Consider the following 27,534-nt stretch of genomic DNA (forward strand, 5'->3'; position numbering starts at 1 on the left):
CTCTGTTTCCATTTGATTTTGACTCCACTGGACCAGAAGATCTCTAGGGTGACATTGCATCCTTTGGAAATGAAGTCAGGGGTCCTGGCTCTGACACTTCACAACTGGGTGACAGGAGAAGGCCACTTCACTTCTATGTATGGTATAGTGGAAGGGACACTAGATTGGGTGTCAGAAAACTTTGGTTCATATTCCGGCTGCAAGCACTTTCTAGATGGATGACCACTGGTGAGTCACTTCCTCTCTGTGCCTCAGTTTCTCCATTTGTAAAATAAGACTATCAGACCTTGTGACCTCAAAGGTTCTTTCCAGATCACAATCCTGCCTTTCTATGATCCTATCATAGATTCTGTTTCAAGATACAAAAAAGAATATTCTGTATGACTGGAAAGAACCCATACCAAAGATTGACCCAAATGGTTACTGAGGTCCATGTCCACTGAGATTCATGTTTTACAACATAGGGATCCCTCCTACATGTGCCTAAATGGATTTGCTGGCTCATCCCAGGCTCTTCACTATTTGGGGCACAGGATCTACTGGTCGGTTTTTCCCTGGAATCATGGGGGAATCAAAGACCAAGGTCCACTGGAGTCTTGACAAGGACAGCACTCATTGTCTCTGAACCCAGGGGCCTCTGGGGGTATTTTGAGGGCATTGGTCTGTGACCAGACTGCCTACTCTGCTTCACAGAAACCTTGGAAATTGGCTCTAGGTTTAAGATGACCAAAGAATGATGACATTTCCATAGAGAAACTAACTCGTATTTTTCTCCATATTCCTTAGAATTCTCTCAGAAGGAAGCCAATGAAACATCTGGAATGTCAAAGTCACAGAAACTAGAACAGGAAGGATAGATGGATGGATGGAGGGAGGGAGGGAGGGATGAATGGGTGAGGAAGGGATAGATGGATGATGGAAGGATAGAGGAATGGATGACAGAGGAATGGATAGATGATGGAGGAATGGATGATGGAGGGATGGATGGATGGATGGATGGATGGATGGTGGCAAGATGATTTAGAGACAGAGGAATGAAGAAGCATCTAATAAGTGCTTACTGTGTCAGGAATGTACTCTTTCCTCCCCTCTGCTTTGTGTAGAATACTTTCAGGTACCATACCCTACATTAAATCTTTCCTCATTTCTCATGATTATTATCCCTCTTGAAATGCTGTGTATCAACTTTCTATTTTCTTTCTTGAGAACATTCTGTATCCCACTAATAGAATGTAAGCTTTTTGGGCCTGCTTCTTTCTATGCCTTTGCACCCCAGTGCCCAGAATAATGCCTGGCACACAGTAGGAATTAACAAATATTTGTTCAATTCAATTAAAGTGAATCAAATCTAGCCCAACCCTTTATTTTACAGATAAAAACACTGGCGTTCAGAAAGGACAAAGTACTTGCCCTAGGTCATATGGTGGGTAAGGCAGGTACTTGAACCCAGGCCTCCTGGACTCCCCCCCCCCCCCACACACACACACACTGCAGTCCTATTTGCAGGGGCCATCTCCTCCACAGTGGTCACTAATTTCCTGCAAGCCAGAGTGATCCAGAGCTCCCAGCATGGGTGAATAATTACAGGCACTTAATTGTTAGAGTTTTTATAAAACATTTATTGAGAGCCAACAATGGCTTGGACTCAGGACAAAACACAAAGCCAGAGACCTGGTGTCTGCTGCAACAAACTTAGCTGTTTAACTGAGTAGTTTATAAAATGAATGTAAAAATAGAGTCATGTCCTATTCCAGGTGGAATTGGGAAGCGAGGTCCTTTTTAGACAGAAACATACATGGCCTGTCATTAAGTAATAATATCAAAGTTCCTAAAATGTTTATAAGGTGTTTACACATCTTCTAGACCGAAAATCAGGACATCTTGGTACTGCAAATATTTCATGCCCAGCAATCTCACACACACCACTATTTCTCCTGTTTATAGCCTCTCTTAATCTCTTTGTGGAAGATTCCAGACCTCAACCACATTCCTCGCAATTTTACAGGGCACAAGAGGGGCAGAAATCAACTCCAAATGAATATGTGTATTCAGAAATGCATTGAGATTTTTCCAACTTTTCAGGTACCTCACTCAAATTAATCTTCCTTAAGGCCTTGGTGGTATTTACCAGGCTTCTTGAATCATGGCCTTCCCTCCTTTACTTCTCAGCATGCCCATTGTATTCTCTTGATGGGAATAACTGCAGGATTATTAGCAAAGGAAAAAAAAAATAGTGATTGAGTCAAGATCTGGGAGGGACCTCCCAGAGTCAGGCAAAGGTACCATTTGTTTTCCAGGATTTTGCATCTGTATCAATTTGAATTAAGGTCATAAGTGGGATTTATTGGTGCGCCTTGCATCATAAAAAGTGCTTTCTGCTGAATTGTCTCATATTTATTATGATTCTGTCAATCGTCAATTGCACACGGGCTGTCTGGAAGAGGCTGATACATAGACGCACACGAAAAACAAACCAATGTGCTGGTGTTTGAAAAAAAAATAGATTGGGCTCTTTTGTCTGTCTTTGGTAGTTTACCTAAAAAATAAAATTAAATAAACGAAGGCATGTGGTCCTTAGCATGGTGCCATGATCTGTCCAGCATTCTTCAGTGCCTACCATATAGAATTCATATTCTACCAGGGCACACTCTCTTCACCGCACTGAGATCAGGGCATAGCAGACTCCCAGGATCTGGAACGGGCAGGAACATAAGAGGTTATCTAGTTGAAAGAAGTCATTTTTGTTCTTCCTTTGTTTGTTGAGGCTAGGTCTCCCTAGAAGAGCAGAGGACACTGACAGGCTGATCTCACTGAAGCTTTGACATGTTCCATTTCTACTGGGCTGTTTGCCCCTCTTCAGAGCCAGCCTGGTGACTCCCAGCCCGGGAGGCCCACCATATTGGCGCCAGGCTTAGCGTGGACACTGGATTGGTGTCAGCCAGACTGCAGCTCAGACCATCCACCAGCTTCAGCCTCCCCAGAAGCAGGGACTACAAGCTGTGGACCGCCATGTCCAGCCCAAGCCCTTTATTTTACAGAAGCCAAGACAGAGGCCTAGTGCTAATAGAGATGAGGCTCCAACACGGTACACCCGGATGTCAACCAAAAACTTGATGAAGTCCCTCATGATATCTTTATAGATAGTCAATAGCCAACAAACACAGATTACCGATTATCTGAGGTACAGACAGATAGCACCATGGATAAAGTACTGAGCCTGGAACCAGGAAGACCTGAGTTCAAATTCAGCTTCAGACATTTCGCAGCTGTGTGACCCTGAGAAAGTCACTTAATCTGTTTCTGCCTCAGTTTCCTCATTTGTAAAGCAGGAATTATAATAACACCTACCTCCCAGGATTGTTGTGAGGATCAAAGGAGATAATATTTTTAAAATACTTAGCACAATGCCTGTTACAAAGTAAATGTTAGCCATTAGGGGCAGCTAGGTGGCACAGTAGATAGAGTACCACCCTGGATTCAAGAGGACCTGAGTTCAAATCCGGTCGCAGGCACATAACATTTACTAGCTGTGTGACCCTGGACAAGTCACTTAACCCTATTGCCTAGTCAAAAAAAATGAAATAAAATAAATGTTAGTTGTTATTATTATTGTTGCTTTCTATAACTTATAGTCTGAGGTGACTTATTAAGTTGCTTCTCAAATTAATGCTCATACTTCCCTCGTGCCTTCAAACTAACTGTCCCTGAAGATCTGCCTCCCTCCTTCCCCCTAAAGCGCGGCTGAAACATCTTAAGGACCCTTCCTGCTTTGTTTATTGTCTGAAAGGGGAGTTGTAAGTAATGCCTGAGTTTGGAGGTCCATTAACGTAGCAAAATGAGGCTTCTGGGTTAACTCAACCACTCAGCGAGCCTGCTTCCCTGTCTGCTTTTTTTATTCGGGTCTTAACTTTTAAACGACTTTGCCAGTTTGGGCCAAACTGGGCAAACTTATTAATAAGCAGTTCCTGAGTATCCAAGGATGTGTTTCGTTTCCTTCAAAGTTCAGGCTACTGGCTGAAAGCAAAACACCAACTGATAACAAGTTGTCAAGTGGCTAAATTTTCAGTAATATGGAATGCATTTCAATGACTTTTAGAGACTGGGTAAGGATCTGAGAAACACGTGATAGCTTCAGTTCTCATAAAAAAAAAAACACTCATTAAGTAAGCTCAGCTGAGATCCAAGGAAGGAAAGCCAGACTGACACTCACCTGGCAACTTGAAGTTTGCGAAGCCTGTTGAAGGCATTCTGTCCAATGATGCTCTGAAAAACCCCCTAAGATAAGTACAGACCACAGGTGTTACTGTTTCCACTTTTTAGGTGAGGAAATTGAGGCTCAGAAAGGCATTGTGATTTGCATATGGTCACACAGCTAGTATCAAAAGTGGGATTTGAAAGCAGATCTTTCTGACTAACAATCTATCCATCACAACAGGTGACTCAGTGGTGCAGCAAGGTAGCTCAATGGATAGCACTGACCTTGGCATCCGGAAACCCAAGCCCAAATGCTTCCTCAAGTACTGTGTGACCCTGGGCTAGTCCCTTCACCTCTACAAATGCAGACTTTGAAATGCCTTCACCTTTCTCACCCTCGTTTCCTCACCTATAAAATGGGCACAGTAATAGCCCCTACCACACACGCCTGTTGCAAGGATCAGAAGACATACCCTAGGTAGAGTGCTCTGCAGACCTTGAAATCCTATAGAAATGCCTGCTGCCTCTCACCGATTAACTAGTTCCTTTCCTAAGCATGCTCGTTAGGGGCAGGTAGGTGGTACAGTGGATAGGGCACCGACCTCGGAGTCAGGAGGACCTGAGTTCAAATCTGGCCTCAGACTGTGTGGCCCTGGGCAAGTCACTTCACCCTGTTTGCCTCAGTTTCTTCATCTGTCAAATGAGCTGGAGAAGGAAATGACAGACCACTCTAGTGTCTTTGCCAAGAACCCCCCCCAAAAAATGGGATCACAAGAAGTTGGACATGACTGAAAAATAAAAAAACAAAATGTCTCTGAAATAAGCCCAGTAAAGGGAAATGACAGACAGAGGGAAGCTAGGGTTGTAGTTAAACTGAGGGGCCTGCAGCCTTAGTCCAAACCGTAGGTGAATTTATCATGAAGGTGTTGAAAAATATTGCCATCTTATTTGCATCCTTTCCAAGAGAATGAGTTCACCTTCTCTCTGTTTTGTTCTTTCCTTTTGGCTTCTAAATCTCCTTTTTCCAAAGGGCCCTCCATGGGCAACGTCCACATGAACTCAACCAACAATATGTCAGCAAGGACACATGAACCAAGTGGCTGAGCCAGGGGGATCTGCTTATAGAAACAGGGGCTTAAGATTGTGGTGCAAGTCCAAGTCATTACCACAAAAAAAAAAGTATAGACAGGTTGTCCTTAAAGATCCCAGAGCTGATGTTCAATGTAGATCATGTAAGGAAATGGTGGAAACTATGTCACACAACACAGCAGGCTGCAAACATTTAGTACCTACTGAATACCTTGCAAGACACAACCTGGTGGCTAGAATTACACATCAGAAGCTCTCTGCCTTTCATAAGATAACCAGTGACAAATCCCTGTACCACAGATACAGACCTCAAAGTATTGTTGAGAATTCGACCAAAAAATGAGCTGTTGCCCAAACTACCTAGACATAACACTGACCTATAAAAATTTAACAAATGTTTAATAGACATCAACATCTCAAACACTCATAACATCTAAGTTCTCTGGAACAAAAGGCTCTCAAAATATAGAGACCTTTAGAAAGAAGTCAAAATCACATGGAAATAGGATGAGGCATACATGTAAATATGTATGCCTCATCCTGATATTATAGGTATACATGTGTATACATATATGTATTATGTATGTATACTCATATACACACACATACCATGCCTACTTCCCTGTCTGCTACTGGAATTGTTCCAAGGATGCTTTCAGAGAGCCTCTAAGAAATGAGGCAGTTAGGTGTCCCAGTGGATACAGCACTAGAATTCAATCCAGCCTTAGATACTTACTAGCTATGTGATCCTAGGCAGCAACTTAACTGCTATTTGCCTCAGTTTCCTCAACTGTAAGATGGAGATGATAATAATAATAGCATCTACCTCCCAGGGTTGTTGTGAGGATAAAATGAGATTATATTTATAAAAATTCTTTATAAACCTTAAGCCACTAAAATCATTTATAAGTGTTATTATCATGAGCTCACATCCCAATACTTTTCTTCAACTACAAAAAGCAGTCTGCATGGAAGAACAACTTGTCCCAGGACCATTTCTATCTTAACTCATCAAAAAAGATGAGAAAAAGGAGATGTAACAGTGAATGGATGAATGAATGAATTGAATTGAATTATTTGATTTGAGTAAATGCTAGCTATGTGCCATATACTCTGCTAAGCACCAAAGACACAAGCCCAAAGGCGAATCCAACCCCTGCCTTCAAAGAGTTTAAATTCTAATAAGAGAAGCAATGCAGGCTGAGGATGTTGACCAGGGAAGGACACTGTAGTTTGGAAAGCTATGAGATGGTAAGTGGAGCCATAGTGGAGGAAAGATTGACATACCCTTTCCACTAATGGGGGAAATACTGATTTGATAAGGGCTCCACAGAGAGGAAAGGCATGGATCCTTGAGGGGGAAAGGTACACCCAGAGGATGGTCCCAGCAGAAAGATGGATGGCAAGGATCCAGGGAACACAGTGAAGCATGGCTGTAGCTGACCCGATGGAGCTGGCCATGTCAGTGACTTGGCAATCAGACAACAGGGTCCCAGGGCAGTTATTCCGGAGATCAAAAGGATGATGATTCATTCTATCCCCTGTGACTAACCTGGTGATGATGGCAGAGAGGATGTTCCTTGGGCGACAGGTCCACAGCTCATCTTGGGGGCACAGCTGGAACCTTGCCAACTTGGTACAAGCTATCCGGGCTTGTGTTCTTCTGGAGCAATCCATGAGAACCTGGGGTCAGCTAGAGGAGGACTCCAGGTGGCCTTGCACAAGAACTAGATAGCTAGGACTATACAGTGTCAGAGCATTATAGCTACACCATCTCTCAAAGATCATCTGCAAAGTCATCCAATGAGATAACACATGTAAAATCCTAAAGATCTATAAAAATCCTAGCATTTGGTCATTGGTGAGCCACACTTGCCATCTACATTATTGATTGGACTGATTGACAGATTCACCAACAAAGCATCAGCGTTCCTGTTTTCCCGCAGCCCTTAAAGTATTTGTCCTTGTAGTATTTGACCATGGTACCTCAATGAGTTACCTCCCACTTACTCTGCCCTGTCTTGTATGTGCATGGTTATTTGTATGGTGTCTTTGTATTAGACCGTGAACTTCTTGAGGGCAGGGAACATGTTTTTGCCTTTCTTTGTATCCCCCTGTGCTAGGCACAGTGCCTGGCACCTGCTAGGTGCTTGATAAATACTTGGCAATTGATTGAAAGCAAGCACCCAAGCCCAGGAAATCACAGTGGTCAGGTAAGTGTAGACACTTACTTAATGTAATGTAATTACTCAATGCAATGTAATCAAGAGCAATAGAAATCTAGGTCAATAACATTTCTTTTTCACTTATGAAACATGATCAAGGGATCACAGATTTAGAGCTTGAAGGGACTTCAGAAGTCAGCTAGTCCTATTTTCTCACTTGGCAGATAACTTGAGGGGAGGGGTCGGGAGAGGAGGATCTGACCAGGACCTGCGATTTTATCAGTGGAAGGACCTCCTAGCACAGAAACTGCCTCCACCAGTGTAGATCAGGGACTGCTCTACAATCCAAAAATTAGAAGGTTGCCTGAGAGGTCACTCAGCTAGTACCCCTGTCAGAAGCAGGATTTGAACTCTCATCTCCCTGACTCTAAGACCAGCCCTTTATCCTCTGACCCCACATTGCCTCTCCAACTTTGGTAGCTTCAATAAAGAGGCGTTCACTTGGACATCACTAGTACAGCAGTGTAGGAAGAGAGAACATGTTTCAGCCCTTTCCACCATCCCCCTCTCCCAGAGCGTCCAAGTCAAGACAAACCTTTAATAAGAGCACAAATGAAGTCTGTGCTTTGTTGTAAACTATTTCTTTTTTTTTTCCTTATGTCTCCTACAACTCAACATATGGCAGGAATTACTTTGAAATAAAGGTTCAATACTCATAAAGGGTCTCTTTTAATACTGTTGTAAAGTAATGGCTCCTTTATGGAGAATTTAGAAGTAATTCTCTCCTGCGGAGCTGGGCCAAGTGGTATGGCCTCATTCTGTGCTGTCCGTAGTGGGGGAGGAGGGCCGCCATACTGGAGAGTACATGGCTTAGTACCCAATGGGTGCCAAAGGTAAATCCCATTAAGATCAGCATTCACCTAGGGCTGAATATTACATATTTGACACAGAAGACTCCCTTCCAAAAAAGGAAAGTCTCGCTCAGTTTCCAACCTCTTAGCTCATTGCTCAGAACCATTGCACTCTGAACTCCAATGAGTCAAGTGGAAAATGCTGAAGGATGGTTCCCATCCTTAGGGAGATGGGGAGAGCACAGGGTGCGAGGGATGCCTACCTCTGGACAGAAGTTTCAGTCTCAGCTAATTAAGGGGAGGCCTGACGCCAGGTCCATGCTGAGGTGTCTGGCCACCAGTCTGGAAGGCATCAGGTTGCTAAAGGCTGTTTTAATTTGAAACCCAGAGAATCAGAACTCTGAGGCCAGGGAACAACCAGGCAAAAAATGTCCTGAATTGGCTGAAGCCTCCCTTCTGCTGTCACACACAACCCCATGAGCTCTCCTCCTCCTTCCCCCACTCTCATCTACAATTTCCCATCCCTCTCCCCCCAAAAAAGCATGTTTTCTGGGGCTTCAAAATCCCCCTCCTGCCACAGCAATTCTGGCTGCATGGGGGGGCATGGGTCCAGTTGGAGAGTAAATCTGCTTTGGGGGGAAGCAGATTCAGGATGATAAGTTCATAGATTTTGAGCCAGAGGGGAACTTAGAAGCATTTAGTCCAACACCCGAATTTTACAGATGAGGAAACTGAGACCCCTCAAGGTGAGGTGACTTATCCAAGGTCACAGGTAGTATTCGAGGAGAAATTTGAACTCAAGGCCTCTGCCTTCTGATACCAGTCTCTTCCACTGCACTACTCTGTCTCCCATTAAGCCTCCTCTCTACCAGCTCAGCTCTAATGAAGACTGCTCTTGCCGGCTGCCCCCTTTCTTGGGAAACAAGTGAAAGCCTTTGTCAAACTTCTTCCTTTCTCACCAGAACATGTGATTAATCAGTGTGGGGACTTCCTGACGTGGATTTTCCCTCCACCAATACAGATCAGTAACTCATCAACCACTTGATGTCTTATAGTAGAACATAGTGGGAGGCTAGGGTCCAGAGCCCTGAGAAATGAAGCAGCCCAAGGGGTCACAGAGGCAGCCCTAGATCCCATGTCTTCCTGACTCTAAGGCCAGAGCTTACTCCATTCCTCCATGTGTCTTTCTACAGCAAACATATCCTTTACTGTGGAGTATGTTCGCCGTGGTGGTACAGGCCTGGAGGCCCTCCTTGGGGGAGTCTAAGACTAATGGATCCATTGACTTTGGGAGTTCTGAGCCACAGGTGAATTCTAATCTGGTACCACGATGGTGACTCCCCAGGAATGAAGGGCCACCATGGTGCCTAAGGAAAGCCAGCTCGGGCAAGGTCAGAAAAAATGGAGCCAGTTTAAGTCAGCTTATCGATCAGCATTGGAATGGGGCCATGAGTGGCCACTGTGCTACCAGACTAGGCTAGATGGGAAGATCCAGTTTTTACGAAAAAAGAAAAAACACCAAAGACTTGGCTCCGCTTCAGAAAAACCACAATCATTAGCAAAACAAATCAGCAAAACTCAAGACAGTTTTTCTGTTCACTTATTTCCTGTTCTACACATATTATCATGAGCTGTCAGGCAACATCTGGTCCAGGTGTTGAAACTTTGGAGGGTGGAGGAAATGCCCTTGGGAAGGAGGCCGAAAGCATCAAGATTCCATCTCCCAGATCTATTGTGCTATGAGATGTCAGAATGGGGGCACCCTGCCCCCAGAATCCCCTATTAAAAGCAATCCAGAGTCAAGTCAGCAAAGAATAAGTGCCTGGTACGAGCAAATCACTAGGCTAGGCGCTGGGGATACGAGAGGAAAAATGGCATAAGTCCCTGCCCTCCGGGATCTCATAGTCTGCTAGAGGAGGAAAAGATGCAGCAGGTACCCAGGTAAGCATAATGCACAGCAGGCTATGATGGGAACAAAGGGGAGAGCCGGATAAAGAACTCTGGGACTGGAGCTGCTTCTTCTGGGGGATGAGCAAAGGTGTCATGAAGGGGGCAGCCCTGAGCTGGGCCTTGGAGGTGAGGAGGGATTCTGGCAGCTGGAGGTGAGGAGGGATTCTGGCAGCTGGAGGTGAGGAGGGATTCTGGAAGCTGGAGGTGAGGAGGGATTCTGGAAACTGGAGGTGAGGAGGGATTCTGGCAGCTGGAGGTGAGGAAGGATTCTGGCAGCTGGAGGTGAGGAGGGATTCTGGAAGCTGGAGGTGAGGAGGGATTCTGGAAGCTGGAGGTGAGGAGGGATTCTGGCAGCTGGAGGTGAGGAGGGATTCTAGCAGCTGGAGGTGAGGAGGGATTCTGGAAGCTGGAGGTGAGGAGGGATTCTGGAAGCTGGAGGTGAGGAGGGATTCTGGCAGCTGGAGGTGAGGAGGGATTCTGGAAGCTGGAGGTGAGGAGGGATTCTGGCAGCTGGAGGTGAGGAGGGATTCTGGCAGCTGGAGGTGAGGAGGGATTCTGGAAGCTGGAGGTGAGGAGGGATTCTGGAAGCTAGAGGTGAGGAGGGATTCTGGAAGCTGGAGGTGAGGAGGGATTCTAGCAGCTGGAGGTGAGGAGGGATTCTGGAAGCTGGAGGTGAGGAGGGATTCTGGAAGCTGGAGGTGAGTGATGATAAACATGAAGGCACAGAGAGAGGCATGTCACGCTGCCCAACGGCTGGAAGTCTTCATCAGCCCATAAACACCAGCTCAAGTTGACTTGGGACATCTCTGGAGTTCCCAACAGCTTGCCCATGATTCTGACCCCGGCCAGCTTTGGCCCCTTGTTTCATTTTCCATGTCTCTTCACAGCATCCCATTCCTGATTATCTACAGCCCAAGAGCTTTTAGCTTGCCTATCCTACATTGGGCCAGACTCCCTCTAGGGAACCACATGAGCAAACTTGGCTTCTCAAGGGGGCAACATTCAAGGCCCTTGGTGAATTGGGTGCAGCCCCCCTCTGCTGCTTGCCTTAAGGTCTGCAGTAGACCTCATGAACTCTTCTTCTGACACCATCCCACCAGGCTGGGCCACTAGACAGTGGACTGCATATCACAGGCCTCTGGTTTTCATCATAATCAACAGAGTGACTAAATCCTCGATTATACAGATAACCAAATACAGTTCCCTCTGCTTTGAATTAATGCACCCTCCACTAAAGCCTGGGTCTAATGCTCCATTGTAGGGTACAGGAGCCCCTTATGTTCTCAAAGGTCACGCTAATAAAGCCCAGCTCCAGAGGGTCCTGCCAAGCTGAAACACTATGTATAGGCCAGGGACGGCCAGTCAAGTCACAGAAGTTTGTCTCCTGGCTGGCCACAAAATCATGAATTCTTCAGCTAGGGCTACTCTTGGAGACATCCTACCAAGGCACAGAGGATCTGCAATCTGTCATCCCTGGAGGGAGGATTCACCAACCAAATGACAGATCCCTGAACCAGGCGGACAATGGTCCTGTAGCCAGGTAGCAGTGCTTAGCCCCAAGGCATGGCATAAATTGAAGAAACGTGTAGCTGAAAAAGAAGGCAGGCAGGCATGTAGAGCAGGAGGCAATCCTGCCTGATGGCTCCATGGGGTCTCAGAGCAAGACTTTGGGGGGGGCGGGTCTGTCCTCTATGGAGGGTTTATTTATACAGCAAGAATTACACAGGATTGCAAGGCATGCATGGGTGGTGATCTGTACCAGTGAAAAGAGTATCCATATTGACGGATTCCATCAGAGTACGGAAGCAGGTGGTCACGAGCAGCATCCCACCAACATTTGTACTCAAAATGCCTTATCTAACTTCCTAACCCTATAGAAACAAGGCCACTCTCCATCTCTGAGCAGAACTGTAGCTAGCAAGGGATGACTGAGCCTTGACTTCCATCCCATGTAGATAGAAGGACCAGTGGCCGAGCTCTTTGGGGTACACTGACCGCTGCAGCCACTCCCAGACCTGTGGGGGGGGGGGCTTTCACATGACCATCTCCCCCAATACCACGCTTTCTCTGCCTGCCATTCACCCAACTACCTCCTCCCAGAAGACAGGGGATCAAGGTCACGGAGCATGCCACAGGGCTGTCTCTCTCTCTATCACAACTTCAGAACAGATCCTGGAGTGAATTCAGTTGGTGGGAGGGGGCTGAGGAGGGAAAGAGCAGCACTGAAGACAGACTCACTGCTGTTATAGCCTAGGGGAGAGGGACCATCCCATGCCTCAGACCACTGATCATAGCTTCCATGAGAAGAGAGCATCCCCTCCAGTGTCAGCACCCTTGAGCACAGCCCCATTTGTTCTATTCCTGTTACAGTTTTGTCTAGGTAAGAGATGTTCTAGATTCCCTAAAGCATATTATCGTCCTTTTCTCATTCTATTCTTGATCCTGACTATATTTGCATTCCACTAGGTAGAGACCAGCTAGACATTCCCAAACAAAGTCCGAAATAAGTACTAACTGATTTCATTGAAGTGGCAATGAAGGCAGCTCCCCACAGCAACACCAACTTCAATCGTTTCTGTTGGTGTTTGTGGACAATAAGCTCAACTACGTTTCACTCACCCAGAGCAGTCTATGACCAAGGACTCAATCAGAGGCTCAGCCACTAGCCTCTGACTCCCTGTCAGCACTTCTGTCTCATGAGAGGGCTGGGCTCAGGTTTTCCCACACTCAGCTCTGTGTTCACCACCCATTCTCACCTGAACTTATCTCATAAAATGTTGGAGAAGAAATTTCCAAAAACAGAATGCAGGCCCCGGGACAGGGAGAAGAAATCACTTCAAATGGGAGCACCACAGAACAAGATAGAAAGCAAGGCAGCATTCTGCAGTAACAACCCAGAAAGTAACTCAATTTTGGTTCGAAGTCAAAGGTGGCTTTTCAGTGAATATTTAGCCATTTCATTAAGTGTCTGTCTCACATCCACGGAATTATAGAGTCAAATGACCATAGACTTAGAGCAGGAAAGGACCTCACAGGCCAAGTCCAGCCACCTCATTTTATAGGTGAAGAAACTGAGGCAAATGGAGGTTAAGGGGTTTGTCCAGAGTCACACAGAAATCACAAAGTATCTGTGACTAGCTGAACCTAGGTCTTCCTGGCTCTCTACCTCTCTGGGCCTTAGTTTCCCTTATCTGAATAAATACAGGGTTAGTCTAGATGACCTCTAGAGTCACTGTTGGAGCCTCTTCCAACTCTATATGTAAGATCCTGGGGACTCCCTCCATTGCCCAGGGCAGAGCCGCACTTGTCAATATGGTGTGTGTAGAATCTCAGCTGTACTTGGTGTCCTTGTGTTCTTAGGAAGAATCGAGTAAAGGAGTTGGGTTGATGTCATGGAAACCCAACCGAGGTCATGCTCAATGGGTAGGACAATGTAGGTCTCTTGAGCAGGGCTCCTTTCCAAGAGTTACTAGAAGGAGGAAGTATGAAAGCATGAAGGGAGCACTGAAATTAAAGCAAGAGCTAGGTTCAAACCCCAGCTCAGCCAATGACTAGTTTTACAACCTTAGGCAAGTCAAGCAGAGTGATGAAGGGGAAAGAGCTTAGGATCTGGACTCATAGGACATGGGTTCAAATTTTGACTCTGCCACTTACTACCTGAGCGACCATAGACAGGTTATTTCACCAACCTGTGCCACAGTTTCCCCATCTGTAAAAAGAGAGGCTTGGACAAGATGGCCTCTGAGATTCCTTCTAACTCCAGATCTGAAATTCTACAATGAAGTCACATCACCCTCTTGAGTCTAGCTCTACCACCCAGTTACCCATCTGTAAAATAAGGGCTGGATTCAAGGGTCTCTGAGGTCCCTTTGATGTCAGAATCTACCATCCTACAAGGCCTAGGAATGTGAAGTCACTTGCCCAAACTCAAACAAGTTTGCAAGGCCTCGTTACATGCTGCTGGTCTCCTGGGACCAGTGCCACCCTCTCTGTGCCAGAGATATAAAGGAAGAAGGTCTAGTCCACTCTTTAGGAGACCCTGTGAGAACTTCCAATCAAAGGCAGAACACTGTGAACCCTTCAGATCAAGAATGGGATAGAGAGGCAGAACCAGCCTGAATCTCACCATCAAGGCTGCAAAGGAAGGAGAGCAGGGAGGCCCCCAGTGACCAGCAATATTCTACCACAGCCTCCTCTGGGCATCTAATAAACCTCCTTTTTAGGTTTAACTATCCCCTTCTTGAGCAGTCTTCTGACAGCTAGGAACTCTGTAAAACACTGAAAAGCCATCACACTCAACTTTCTTTCCCCACTTTCCCCCTCCCCCATTTCTTTCTGCAAAATTCTATTGCTCTAAGTGCCCAGGGCTTTTTACTTGCCCTTACCAAATCCCCACCAGGTTTCCTTAAAGCCCATCACATTACATATCTCGTTTTTTTTCTCTCCCCTTCATAAAAACCGCAGGACACACACCAAGCCACTTAATAAGCCCAGTTACAATAACCACGCACCTTCATTGCTTTTAAGACCATTTCAAGCTCACCTTTAACATTCTTCGTTAAGGCATTATTTATGGCATGACTTAATCAAAATTTAATCCACTTTTCAGCGCACAATCACATCACAATATTCCTTTTTTTTTTTTACTTTTTGCCTACTCATTAAAGTCTTCATCAATGCCACTGATTACTTCCAGATTGCCAGACTCTTCTAGCCCACCTGAGTTTAGAGCACAATGTGGCTAAATGAAATTCTAGTTGGGCTTCCCAAACCCAGGGTAATGTTAATGAATTCTGAGAAGGCCTTGTGTTTATCTCTGCTTCCAGAATCAGAAAAGCACTTTACAAATATGTTTATCTGAGACTGAGACCATAGATGTCTTTACTGGTAAATGTTTGGCTTCATGCTCCCAGAATACACTCTCCTCCAGATGGTTTGCTCAAAACAAAGTTATTCACTCACACACACACATGTGTAAGCCACCAGGCTTCCCCATTGCTGAGCCATTTTTTCCCCTTCATCCATGAGAAAGAATGTAGAAATGGGGGAAATAATGAATAGCATAGACCCTGTTTATTGCTGCTTTCTCTCAGTAGAGAACAACTCATAAAACTTTACTCCAATTTAAACAAACGAGGGCTCATAGTGGTGGCAGGCAAGAGTTCCCTCTTAAGCCTCCGGAAATCTTGGCTTCCATCACCAAGGGGTTAACAGCCACCACTTTGGGAAGATAAGAGGGCCTCTCCTGCCTCCTTGGAAGCAGCCGGACTTTACTGATTCCAGCAAGGCAACGTCATCGGATACTGCCTAGAGACGACAATCAATTAGAATACAGCATCTCAGTTATGGGAGCAAAATGGCAACCCATGAAAACTTGAGATATCCTGAAGGATTTTAGAAACAGAGGAAAAGAAGAATTGAGGCAATTATGGGACAGAAGTCTTCCCCAAGAAAACCAAGACAGTAGCAAAACCCAGACTATAGCTAGGCCCTCCGTCACCATCCCACCTTCCCAGGATCTGACTAAGAAAAGTTCCAGGAATGATGAGATCCTGGCCTGTCCAGTCTGGCCTTGAAACCACAATATTGAAATAACGGTGAAAAATAAAGAGTCCCAGAACATAAGAACTGGAGGAGAACCTAACAGTCACCTCTTCCATCCCCCTGATTTTTTACAGGTGAAGCCACTAAGGCACAAGAGAAAAAGTGACTTTGCTTCTGAGGTCTCTTCTTAGAGATTGTGATTATTCTACGACAGCTAGGTGGCGCCACAGTGCATAGAGCGCTGGCCCCGAAGTCAAGAAGACTCATTTTCCTAAGTTCAAATCCAGCTTCAAACACTTACTAGCTGTGTGACCCTGGTTATGTCATTTAACCCTGTTTGCCTCAGTTTCCTCAATTATAAAAATGAGCTTGAGAAGGAAATGACAAACCACTCCAGTATCTTTGCCAACAAAACCCTAAATGGGGTCATGAAGAGTCAGACACACCTGAAACAACTGAACAACCACAATATTCTATGGTTTGCTTGCCCAAGGCCACACACACACACACACACACACACACACACACACACAAACACAAAATGTTTGAGGAAGAATTTCAAGGCTAAACCTTTAAAAATGTGGCAGTACTGTGTGATTTCCATCTAGGATCATTGCTTTGCAATGGAAGGGTCCATAGAGATTACGTAATCCAATCTCTTCATTTTATGAGTCAAAGAGATACCGATAGTTATATTTTTAATGGGCATAAGAATATTTGCAAGACCTCTCTCAACAAGTTAATTCAAGAAAAGTGATTTGCAAACCCGTATGTGTCCTAGAAATGTGAGTTTTACCAGGCAGCATAAGGGACTCTCTCCTCTAATTCCATCTCAAACCTTCTATAACTTAGTAAGTCACAGAATATCAGAGATGAAAGGGACCTGAGAAGCCATCTTGTTCAAGTCTCAGGAGTTCCTGATTCCTATAAATTTAAGTAACTTACCAGGTAGGATTTGAGCCCAGGTCTTCCTCATTCAAATCCTGCACTCTACACAATGCAAGGTGGCCTGTAGTAGTAGCATTGCTTAACCCTAGTTCAAGGGCTGACCATTTGGATTTCTAAACTCTTCGTGTGTTAGAGATCAACAAGGCTTCGGGAACATCCTAATGTGACCTTGAGCAAGTGACTTACCTCCCTAGGCCTATAAGATGAGGGGGTTGAGAGGATATGGCCTCTGAATTCCTTCCCACCTCTTGAGTTGTGATTACATGAAATTTGACTTTGAAAGTCCCACCCTGCTCGTGGCTCTTACTCAGCTCTCCTTCCCTAAGCCCTGCTGATGGGGCCAGGGATAGAGACCTTCTAGCTGGGTTTTGGGTGGTCCCTTCTGGATTTGTGACTTCTCATGTAGACTGTAATTCCTGTGGTACCTCTGGGGTGGGTGGAAATCCGGGGGGGGGGGGCGGCTTCAACTGCAAAGTTTGGCTTGGTTTCTCTGCAGGCTGGATTCTGTTTGCACAAGAAATGTTCACCTTTTTCAACATCCACTCTATAAAAAAAGAGGTGAACAGGAGAAGGGGAGTGAACAGAGAGGGAAAAGGAGGGAAGGTACATTCTTTAAAAGCCGTCACTGCATTTGCTTTGGTCCTAACATCCTAAACAACCGAGTTTTTCCTTTTGATTTCTTCAACAACTTTCTGCTTTGGCCACTGCCTGAGATGATTAATGTCCTGATTTGGATACATCAGGCCATAGAAATCAGGAAAGGGGTTTCTATCTATTTAAAAGTTGTGCTGCCAAATATCTCTGCCAAAGAAACCAAGATACCCTCAGCTCCCCAGACTATATCCTATTGGTTTGAATAGTAAATGTTAATATTTTTCAACACCTTGGGCATTGGTGGTAGTGATGAACCTGACTGTTGTGGTTTTAATCCAAGGAGCCACAGCTTCTTAAACCCTGGAAATTTAAGGAGTCACTCTCCAGAAGCCAAAGGTTCAGGTTGGGTCAGAATAGCCACAGCCACAACCACTGGAATTATCTTTGGGGAGTTGGGAAGTGGGGGAGGAAGACACATGTAATTTTTTTTTCAAAAATAGTCTTTGAAGTTGTTATTTGTTGCGTTCTTGCTCCCTTCACCTTTTTTCACTTCCACTTACCCTCACTTCCAAAACCAACCTGCAAATGCACCCAGAACCTCAACAAAGTAAGAACTGACTTGGGAGTGCTTTCCCCACTCCAAAATTACTTGGTATCTTTGCTTATTTGCGTAAGGCTCATTTCTACCCAGTAGACTGTAAACTTCTTATAGGCAGGGACCATTTTATTTTGGTTGTATGCACCATGCCTAGTGCTAACCTTGGCACATAATAGGTGCTTAATAAATCCTTGTTTTATTACTACAGAATTATTGAATTTAAATAAAAAGTTACAGTGAGGGTTAGCCCCAGTCAAGATTGGATCCTGATTGTTAGCGAATAAATTTTTTTAACATAAAAAATTGAATTAGGTAAGAAATGTGTCATTCACATCCCCACTTCCCTTTTGGACACATCTAATCTGATTTTCCTTTTTAAGGCACAGGTCATCCCAAAAGTTCGCCTCCATCTCCTCCATCAAAAGCCTCTGCCAGAGAAGTATCAAAGGTGCTTCATTTACAAGCTAATGTTAAAATAGGTCCAATTGAAAAGAGGATGTGTGTTTTGAAATCTTCTCTTTAATTGTAGAATGTACAAGGCAAAAATTGTAGAATCCTAATACCAAGGAAATTTCAGGAATTGGCCAACAGGGAAGGAAATAATGTTTAGGAAAGGCACCATCAGTGGCCCTGAAACCACCCCATGCAGGTGGCACTGACGTTGATGAGCAGTGAAGGGAAGAAGGTACAGAGGGACTCCAAACTTAATAAACACTTGTTGGCTTTCTTGATTAATTGATTGAAAAGGTTCCTAATGTTAGAGGAGAATGAACCGCCCCCAACAGGAGTGGCTTCTCCATGCTTGAACTCCACACCTTAAACCAGGAACTGGGTGAGCAAGGCACTTGTCCGGGATCACACAGCTAGTAAGTGTGTAAGGTGAGATTTGAACCTAGGTCTTCTGGACTGTGATCACTGGCCTCTGTCTTCTCCCCATTGGTAAGCTGATTTACTTAGGTCTGTAGTTTCCCCCACCCTCTGCTCTTAACAGCCCACATCCAGGTTGAAATAACGATTCAAAAAAAAAGGGGTTATGGAAAGGAACAATCTGTTTTTTGAGTTATTTGGAGCCTGACCAAATGCAGGGCTGGTGGGAGTGATCTTTAAACTTTCTCAAAACCCAATTTAAACAACTTTATGAGGCCACAAATAGCCCAGTATGGCAAGGACTGGAGCATCGAGCTTTCCGAGTCCAGCCCCAGTGTGGGTCAGCGCTGAGCTACGAAGACAAAGCCAACCACTCCACGACCTTTTTAGGCCATAAGCGTCCTAGTGAAACGGCTTCAGGCCCAGTGACCAAGCCTGGAATGAAAAGGCCCTCAGTCTCCAGAGGAAACAAAAGCCTGAGAGCGCTTCTAAGGAGTGTATGTCTTCACATGCCCAGCCAAGGAAAGACTTGGAGAGAGGAGGAAAAAACAGTCCATTCAGGTGCCTCTGTGTGGTTGGTGGTGTGTTTCTTATCTTGGAAGAACCTCTCGCTAGCCTTAATTCCCATGACTTTGGATTTCTGCTAGTTCTTATTTTTAAGAAATAGACCCTTCCATACAGCTGGTTCTCTCCCTCACCCGGCCATGGGAGAAAACTTACTCAAAGGAGCCACAGTGTGAATCTCCAGCCCCTCCCTCCTTTTCTCAGAGAGCTGGGCAACTATGGGTGTAGAATGCTATAAAGGTTGAAGAATTTTCTTTCTCCCCCAGGAAGGATGGAGGGCGATATCTGGAAACAATTGTAACGTTAAAGGAAAGGAATCAGTAAAAACTTTTTTTAAACGTGTTAATTTCACTCCAAATGGGTTTCTTTGGAACCCAAAAAGATTCCACTCCAACAAGCATACACTCTCTTTTTCTCATCATCCCTCCTGAATCCCCACATTCCTTCCTTCTATTGATTTTACAACAGTTTCTGTTGTCCCTTGGCAAGCCAGTTAATAAATAAGGTCTCAACATATAAATTCAATAACTTTTTGAAAGGCTGTGTGTCCATTGGCATAATCATTCCCCAGAAAGTTGATGTGGTCAGAATATCAACCAGCTACCTCTCTGGATACTTTGGGGGCCATCCCAGCAACTAGTGCGATTAATATGTAAATGGGAGGGATCCAGTCTGCTTGGAATGTCTGGGTCTGTTCCATGGGATCACAGACTTGGAGCTGGATGGGACCTCGGTGGGGTCACCTACTCAGCCCCTTTGTTTTGTAGAGTCCAATGAGGTAATGTGACTTACCCAAGATGTCAGAGGGAAGCAAAGGTGGGCTTGGATTCCAAATCCATTGTTCTCACCTCCTGGCTAGCTCCATTCTAGAAATGGCCTCGGCTCCCTGGAGGCAGAGAAAGGCAAACACAGTCTGGAGAAGTTGGGCCAGAGCCAAACTGATGGGTGAGTGGGGTGCCCCCCTCCCCCATTTTTAACTGTTTAGTTGATATTTCCTAACCTGGTTGGCAGGACCAAGCATCCTTTCTGAGAAGCCTTCACCTGACTCTGCTACCAGAGGATTCCAGGACCTTACGATGTCTTCCACATCCTTCGAGAGGGGCTTACAGGAGGATGCACAAAAAGCATCTGCTGTTGACTAACTCGGATGTTGTCTTTATTAAAAATAAATATATAAATGAAGGAAGGAAGGAAGGAAGGAAGGAAGGAAGGAAGGAAGGAAGGAAGGAAGGAAGGAAGGAAGGAAGGAAGGAAGGAAGACTCCCTGAGGAGTATGCATATATGAGGAAATGACCAGAATATAAATGTAAAAGGTATCAATAAATCTAATTTTTGAGTGAGTGATAATGCATTTGCCAGAAATAAGAATAAATAACATTTATATAGCATTTTAAGAACTGCAAAGTCCTTTACACACATTACCTCATTTGAACCACCATTTTCCCTTCCCATAACAACTCTGTGAGATATGCACTATAGGTATTAGCATCTCTATTTTACAGATGAGGAAACTGAGGTTCACAGCAGAGAGTAACTTGCCCAGGGTCACACAGTCAAACATGCCAGATACAGGATTCAAACCTGGCTCTTTCCAGATTTCAAGGCCAGCCAGCACCCCCTCCATTCCAGGATGCTAGTTCTCCATGGTTCAACTGCCATCTACAAATCATCTTTTTCTCTCTCCCCATAACACTTCCTCTGAATGCTAGAATGAATCCTAGTCTTGTGATGAGCAACTCTTCAGCAATTCTAGGAAAATTGGCAGGCACCTTTCTGGATACAAATGTACCCCCCTCAGGTGATTTTTTAAGTTTTTAGGTTTTATTTTAATAATAAGGTTTTACTTTGTATAATAATAATAAGGTTTATAATACAAAATTATATTATGTATCATAATATTACATTATATTATATATTATAATATACTATATTACATAATAGTAAAGTTTATTATGTAATATTATATAATAATAATAAGGTTTTACTTTATATAATAATAATGTTTATAATACAAAATTATATTATGTATCATAATATTACATTATAGTATATATTATAATATACTATATTACATAATAATAAAGTTCATTATGTAATATTATATAATAATAATAAGGTTTTACTTCAATCTTTTAACACACTTAGGCCTTAGTCTGGATCTGTTTGCTAATTGACCCTTAAATTGGACCAGAGAAATGGTAACTTCTCCTAACACCAATGTGATATCTGACTGCCTCTTGTGATTCCTAACCTCCTCCTCCCCCGGGTGCTCCAGTGAAGAGTGGTAGGAGGAGCTCTGGTGCTCTGGAAATAAGAAGACCATGGATTCCAGACCTGGGTCTGCACTCGCTTGGTTTTGACTTCTGGTCAGTCTTTGTCTCAATTAGGGCCAAATGACAACATGGAGCAATGTTGGAAACCTGAGTGACCAGGACTTTGTCGTAGGGCAGAATCTTAAAGGAGACCCTTTTTTAAGGTGAGGGGTTCTCTACTGTTGAAGTGAACCCAGGAACAAAAAAAAAAACACAATGAAAAAGAGCTGATGATGAAAACATTCCCCCCAAGGAGATGTGAGGGATCACTTTCACTATGTGGAAGAAGGATGTCCCAATTGGACAGCAATGACCATGAAAACGCCAGCCTTTTGGTGAGAATATTAAGAAGTGCAGAAAAATGAGAGGAAATAGGAGAGGCAAGGGGCGAAGTAGATAGAAGGGACTCATAGGTTGGGAATGGCTTCTGCAACACATGTGCCCACTGATCACCCAGACACAAGGAATTGAGGAAGAGATCTCATCCAAGAAATGGAAACCGAGGTAAGCCTAGCAAGAGCAAGAGAGAGCAGTGGTCAGCTCAAATGCCACCCTGGCAGATGCTGAAGGGCGAACGATCCAGAGGAAGGCTTACAGCCCATTGGGAAAATCCTCCTTGGAACATCAAGAGTCAGCATGGCATGGAGGCTGGAGTCCTGGAATTGAAGCCAGGAAGGCTTGGACTCAAATCCCAGGCCCCACCCTTGTGACTGGGCACCTCCAAGAGCCTTATTTTCCTGTAAAATGAGATGGCTGAACTGAGGCCCCTTCCAGCTCTGAACTGATGATTCCCCATAACTCATGGGAGAACACTGACAGGACATCTCATGTGGTAAACAAGCACCATCGGGAAGGACAGGGGCATCTCCCCGGAAATGAAGATGTTAACTGGGGACACTCTGTACCTAAACAATGGCTCCAAGGCTCTCCTAAAAACTGTCCAAATTACCAATTAAAATGTCATCACCAGAAGAAGACACCCACCGACACTTAAGTACATTGGGATATTCCCACTTGTCTCTGCTATCCTCACCCTCCATCTAGACGGTCTGGGCCTGCTGCTTTCTCAGAGTCCTTTGACATGGGCCATATTTAAATTGTCAAGAGATGTCAACAAGTTGTGAGGGACAGCCTCACACTGGCAGCAATTACCAGAGGCCACTGATCAATGGGGGTCTTTTGTTCGCCTTGTAGGATCACTATTGACTCAGGAAGGAAGTGCCCCAAAGGTTTAAGAGAAAGCTGAAATGGACAGACAGTCTGGCCCTGCCTTGCTCACAAGCCACTAGCCCGTGCTTTCCCCATTCATTATTCCTGCCCAGAAAGCAGGGCTTGTTAAAGCCCACCATCAGTGCAGGGAAGGAGGGGTCCCAGACAAACACACAGGCTCCAGTTACCCCAACAGAAAATGCGTCCTCCTGAGCCTTTTGGGAGGGTGATGGTTTCACTCAGCCTGGACTCCTTCAGTAAATAGGTAACAGTACATGACAGCTTCTGGGCGATCACGGGCTTTGATGCCTCTGGCATGTTTTTCAACCCTGGACATTAAATTTATCTGGCACAATGACCTGGCTAATTGCACAGATGTGGAAGAGACACCCAGCACGTTCCTTACTCCCATGTCCCCTTGTTCTTCTGTTCTGACTCAACAAAGGACAAAATGTTACATGCCGTTCACAAATTAAGCTGAAGTTGGAATATGCAGGAGTAAAAAATGGGATATCTGTGTCCTTTTCCTTCTTCCTTACTCCTACTTTTCTTCTTTCTCTTCCCTCTTCCTCCTTCTTTACTTTCTCCTTCTTCTTCCTCCACCTCCACCTTCTTCCTTCCTCCTTTTCCTTCCTCTTCCTTCTTTACCTTCTTCTCTTTCCTCCTTCCTCTTCCTTCTCTTCTTTCCTCTTTCCTCCTTTTTTCTCTTCCTTCTCCTTCTCCTCCCTCTTCTCCTTCTTCAAAAGGTCAGCCCATTAATGAAGTGTCCTGGGGTCAAAATGCCACTCTTCACTCTGTAAGTCTTATATTTCTGCTGGTCACTCAGTATGGTAGAGAAAGCACTTGATATGGAATCAGAGGAACTGGGTTCAAATCCTGGCTTTGCTATATTAGATAGATTATTGATATATTAGATATTAGATCACTTTCCTCCCACTTAAAATAAGGAGTTGAACTATATCAGCAATTCTCAAACATTTTGGTCTTGAGACACCTTTACATTCTTGAAAATTATTGAGTACCCCAAAGAGCTTTTGTTAATGTGAGTTATATACACCTATATTTACCATACTAGAAGTTAAACATTTAAAAGTCATTAAATATTATTAATTCGTTTAAAATAACAATAACAAACCAATTATATAACATACTTTATTAACTAAATTATATAATTTTATGAAAAATAACATTTTCCCAAATAAAAATAGTGATTTAAGTGGCATTATTTTACATATTCTTGAAAATCTTTTTAATGTCTGTCTTAAATAAAAGTCAGCTGGATTCTCCTAACTGCTTCTCCATTCAATCTCTTGCAATGTTCTCTTGGCTATAGTATATGAAGAAAATCTGACCTCACAGAGATATGTAATTGAAAAAGAGAAATGTATTTTAATAGGCAAAAAATTCTTAGCATTATTATGAGAGTAGTTTTTATCTCAAGGATCCCCTGAAAGGCTCTTGGTGATCCCCGGTGTCTACAAACCACATTTTAAGAACTTTTGGGCTAAGTGATTACTAAAGTTCATTTTGGCTCAGAAACCTATGTCCATGTCTATGTCTATGTCTATGTCTATGTTGATGCCTATGTCTATGTCTACGTCTATGTATACATCAATGTCAATGTCTATGTCTATATCTATATCTATGTCTATGTCTACGTCTATTTCTACGTCAATGTATATGTCTATGTCCATGTCTATGTCTACGTCTATGTCTACGTATACATCAGTGTCAACGTCTATATCTATGTCTATGTCTACGTCTATGTCTATGTCTATGTCCATGTCTATGTCTATGTCCATGTCTATGTCTACGTCTATGTCTACATATACATCAATGTCAACGTCTATGTCTATGTCTATGTCTATGCCTATGTCTTTGTCTACTCAGCCTTTCAGAATGGAAGATGGTGGCTGTTGCTTTCCTGATAGACCATGGTGTCCTGCATAGTTTCATGTCTTTACAGCTGAGACTTCAGAGGCCATCTAGACCAAACCCTTCATTTTACAGATGAGGACACTGAGGCCCAGGAGGATAAGTGACTTGCCCAAAGGTGAAAAGGAATAATCATTTACAGAGTGCCTACTATGTGCCAGGCACTTTTACAAATATCATCGCATTTGATCCTCACGACAACCTTGCAAGGTAGGTGCTGTTATTATCCCCATTTTGCAGTTGAGGAAACTGAGACAGAGGTTAAGTGACTTGCCCAGGATCACACAACTAGTAAGTATCTAAGGCTAGATTTGAACTCAGGTCCTCCTAACAACAAAGCCACTCCTCTAACCATTGAGCCCCCCAGCTGCCCAAAGTCACAAAGGTAGCAAATATCAGAAAAGCACTGGTTTCTCAGAACAGCTAGAAAACAAATCAGGACAAACCTTTTAATGACAATGAAGGAAATTAGGAATGGTAACTTGTCAAAATGGGTTGGGTTGGAGTTTTTTTTCATTGCACATCATTTCCCCCCTCACTTTCTTCCTTTATTCTAGATTTGCATTAATTTTGAGATCTTTATTCCAACAAGTCAGTGGTCCTGCCATACACAATCAATCCTAGATTGTTTATTAAGTGTCTACTGTGTACCAGGCACAATGCTGGGCACTGGAGATACAAAAGCAAAGAATGAAATAATCCCAGCTATATTTTATCAAAGGAGATGATATATATGTTTATAAATAGAGAGAATATATATGTAATTCAAGGACGATTCCCATTATAGTCACAAGTCACTTCCTATTTACTAAAATATGATCAGCTTCCTTTTTTGGTAAGATATTTAGTACTTGCCAATTTACTATTCCTAAATGATATTTTCCAACATATTTTTGCCATCATTGCCTATCACCTACTTTGCATTGCAGTCACCAAGTATGACTTAGGTCACCTTCTTGGACTTGGTTCCTCTTCTGTAAAATGGGAATAAAATACTTGTGGCATCCATCTGGCAGAGTTGTTGTGAGGCTCAAAGGAGATGAGTGAATGGATGGATAGATGGATGGATGGATGGATGGATGGATGGATGGATGGATGGATGGATGAATGAATGAATGACAAAACCCTTATGAAGTTCTGACTGTGTGCCATAAGCTGTGCTAAACACTGGGGACACAAGGACAGAGAGCACAACAGTCCAGGCTCAACAAGGAGCTCACACTCTAATTGGGGAAGACAACACATAAAAGAAAATTCGAGATAGATGGAAAGTCTGGCAAGCCTTTAGGTAAAGCAGAGGCTCCGATGGCAAGACCAGAGGTCCTTAGCTTACAACAGTAGATCAGATAACAGACCAGAGATCTGGAGGGCAAAGTAATGTATATTAAGCATTTTGCAAACTATACAAATGTCAGTTACTATCATTCTAATATCCACAGGTAGACTCAGCTGGATTATTTCTTTGAAGTATTATCTCTGAAGATTCAAAATGGCGGGTGGCCCAAAGGGCCATGGTGTATGTAACCAGCCTGCAGCAGACTGCCAACAATGACTGGTATTCCAAAAGTGCCATTTAACATATCAGCCAGGAAATGTGTGATCAGAAAAGAAAAATGGAATCAGTTAGGTTCAGTGGTTAGCAGATAGATTGCCTTGGGATTTTAACAGATGTGTAAGGAGGCCAGTGCATCAGACAGATTCCCTGGGAGGACCTATGGAGGGACAAGGGCAGAAAATACTCAGGACAAGAGTGTGGATGGCTAGGGATGCATACCACAAGAGAGAAGACTCTCTGCTGAGCTCCTACATCCAACGAGATGTTGTTTTTAGCCCCAGGCTTCACACAGAAGCCAATACACCAAGTAACAGCTAGAATGCCCAGCCATTATCCATGCTTTACATGTGGCAGCCTGGCATTGATTTATCCCCTGACCACCATCATCTTTCCTCTCCCACTAATGCCCTTTGTCGATCTGTGCTGAGTCCACACATACTACCTGCAGCCCTCCCATGTACCCCTTTGGGTGGATATCATAATAATACCCCAATATCTCACAAACAAGGTCACAACTCCCAAAGAGACTAAGAACAATAGTTAATAAAACAGTGCCCTGTGCCTCAAGACCTCACTATCCACATTGATTATCAGGGGCTTTCTTGTCATTGGGATGATCGTCTAGAAGGCATTTAATCATCAGCATTGTTCCTTATACCAAGTATCCAGTTCTGGAGTTTGGGGGCGGCTAGGTGGCTCAGTGGATAGAACACTGGCTGTGAAGTCAGGAGGACCTGAGTTCAAATCCAGTCTCAGACATATGATACTAGTTGTGTGACCCTGAGCAAGTCACTTAACCCTGATTGCTTCGCAAAAAAAAAAAAAATCAACTCTGGGGTTTGGATTGAGGAGGCCAGTAGCTAGCTATGTTTTCATCACTCCCAAGCAGTCACTGATAAGTTGCCCCAAAGACTCCAGGCAGCAAGAATACTTCATCAACTAGAAGCTTAGGCTAACCTACATTGATTAGGGAACAAGCATATCCCTTGGGAACCTCCCATGTCAAGCGGCAGGATGGTGTGATCTATACCAGTCAGCTGCAGAGAAGATCAGCCTCCTGTAAATCTTGTGAAGTTGAAGACAGGCAGACCTGAAGAAGTCAGAATCTTCATCAGGGCTCAGGGGGACTGGCTACATTGCTGTGCAACTTTGGAAACAG

This window comes from Phascolarctos cinereus, unplaced genomic scaffold (assembly GCF_003287225.1).
Source record: "Phascolarctos cinereus isolate Bilbo 61053 unplaced genomic scaffold, phaCin_HiC Scaffold_1;HRSCAF=81, whole genome shotgun sequence".
Taxonomy (NCBI): domain Eukaryota; kingdom Metazoa; phylum Chordata; class Mammalia; order Diprotodontia; family Phascolarctidae; genus Phascolarctos; species Phascolarctos cinereus.